The sequence below is a fragment of the Equus quagga genome, chromosome 2 (assembly GCF_021613505.1).
Source record: "Equus quagga isolate Etosha38 chromosome 2, UCLA_HA_Equagga_1.0, whole genome shotgun sequence".
Lineage (NCBI taxonomy): Eukaryota > Metazoa > Chordata > Mammalia > Perissodactyla > Equidae > Equus > Equus quagga.
Window position 1 is genome coordinate 159,337,158 of NC_060268.1, and position 2,584 is coordinate 159,339,741.

The window sequence follows — 2,584 nt, forward strand, 5'->3', positions numbered from 1 at the left end:
CGTGATTGGCTTGATTAGGTCATGTGCCCATTCCTGAGGCAATCAATCACATAGACATGAGCATGTGGTGCTCTGATTGGCCTTATCTGAGTCACATGACTACCCATGGTGCTTGGGGTATAATGAGCTTTACCTAGAGGACAGTGGGAGAGTGGGACACTGGTACTTCCTCCAGAGGAAAGTCTGAATCTCATTATCAGGAAAATTGGGGAAGGATGCTGGGTAGGCAAAAATAACACATAATCATGACAAGTTTTTCAATTAAATATTTTTTGAAAGCATTAATTAGTCCCTGTTTTTCCAACCAGTGCTTGTAAATGACAAAGAGAAACAACAATGGCAAAAAGCTTAGTCTGAAAAAAATAATCTCCAGTTGAGGGATATCTCAGGATTAAGACCTTTAGGTCCAACCTGTACATTCATGAATGGTAAGAGACTTGAATTGGATTTTAGTATTTGACCAATTTCTTTTCCTCCAGAACATATGGGTTCATTTTTCATCTTATGAATTTCTTGAAAGCAAATATGACACTTCCTATCATGTGTCATTTAAACAAAAGGAGATTTCTCACTTTTAACTAAAAGAAAATTTGTTAAAACAGTACTACTATATACATTAGAAAAGATAGGCTCCTAGCTTGTGGTGGCCTTGGCAGAGAGTTGGGGCCTGAAGGACAACACCCTGTTAATACACTGCTGCCCAGTTCTTGGTGGTTTGATACTGCCTCCCTAAAATGCAACCAAGAACAGGAGTCCAGAGGCTGGTGCTCTGATGATGACGTGACCTATTTGAGACAGCCAGTATCCAGTCAGAGAAAGAAAGCACATGCAAGGCTGTCCAGTGGAAGGAATTTAATAGGAGGAATTGATTACAAAGGTATTGGAAGAGCTGAAGAGCCAAACAGGACCATGAGGCAACCCAGACATTAACAAAAGCAGGAAGCTGCTACAAGCTCTAAAGTATAGGGAATAAAGGGAAGAGATGGTGTGAGCAGATTCAGAGAACTAGGGCCATCTGGCAGGAGTTAGAATACCAGAGGCTGCCCAGCAGGAGTTGGATCTCCAAGAGACTGCCCGATGTGAGCCAGGGACCACATTGGAGATGCCAATCAAAGCAGAAAGACGGGGAGAAATACCCTGGCTTCTCCCCCTCTTCTGACCTCCAATCTCCCAACATTGTCTCTCATTGGCTAAACCAGTAGGCAGCTAGCAAGGAAGTCTGGGAAATGTAGTTTTCAGAGCAAAGGAGAGGAATGTATCTGAGACCCAAGGGGCAAATGAATGACACACTACTTGTAGCAAGATACGAAGATTGAGGCTATTTTCACATGGGAAATTAAAAGCTTATTCTTAATCCTTTTCTTCACTATAGTAAGAGGATTTAAAACCTTTTTGCTTTGATGAAAGGGAAAATTCCTATTTGCTGATTCTACACGGGGGACAACCACGGCCAACCAGGACCAAAGAATAGGAGGAAGCAGGGGTCTTACAGAGGAAAGAGCTAATAGAAAATGGGATGATTCACTGGTGTAGACAAAATCTTGGAGAGCAGTGGGGAGAGTGGAGATTCTCCTTCCAATAGGAAATGGAGAGAAAGAGAAGAGAGTGTTGCCAATGGATTTCCTGATCAGATAGTCCTACTTGCTACTCCCCAGCATTGCTGCCTGGAGAGTAAAGAGCCGTGTCGTGTATCTGGACTATTGAAACCATAGACTACCTTACAAAAGGCCCCTGAGCCCCTAGCATGGCATGGGATCAAAAGAAGACCACCAAGAAGGTCCTATTTGAAGGGCCCAGGAGTCATTCTCAGTAACTCAAGGGCAGGTCATGATTGCTGACTCTTCTATCATTCTGCTGTGGATTCCACTGGATTGGCCACTCACCTAGGGTTACCCTATGGGAGAGCTGCTCATCAGGATTACCAGACCTTGCTCTCCTTTCCACTCACTCTGTGTGGGCATAGCCACCTTGCCTGTAAACCCAAGAGAATGAGGCTGCAGCTCTGAATACCTAGTTTGGGTACCGAGTTTGAATAGTGTGAGTTCAGATAATGAGGAAGAACTGAATTGCCTCGATCTTTTTGGCTTCTGAGCATTGGATAGCAAGAGGTTGGACAGTGACAGAATCTTGTATTTTAATATTTTAACAACTGGCACAACGTAACTAGTGTGTCCTAATTGAATCTCGGCCCTGCCTAGAATCCTTCCTCCTCAAGGAAGCCTTGGGACGTCGTGGCCACCCATAGACACTATACCAACCCTAAGGCTGCTCTGTAAAGCATTTGGGGCAGGTTCCTTATTGAGATTCCAATTTGTGATCTATATTGTAGTTACAACCTACAACACAGCTTGCAAGATCCTGTGCAAGAACATAAAACAGACAAAACTTTGAGTTCCTTTGCCTCAGGGACTTTTTTGTTGTCAGACTACACAGACTTTTCCTTTATTTTTGAAAGCCCAGGCTTTCTGAGAGGGGAATATTAGACCAGCTGTGCCTCACACAAGCGGCATGGGGCTGAAGCCAGTGAAGAGATGTGTCTGGTGGGGTCCGAACAGTGTTAGTAGAGAGATTTAAGCTTGACTGT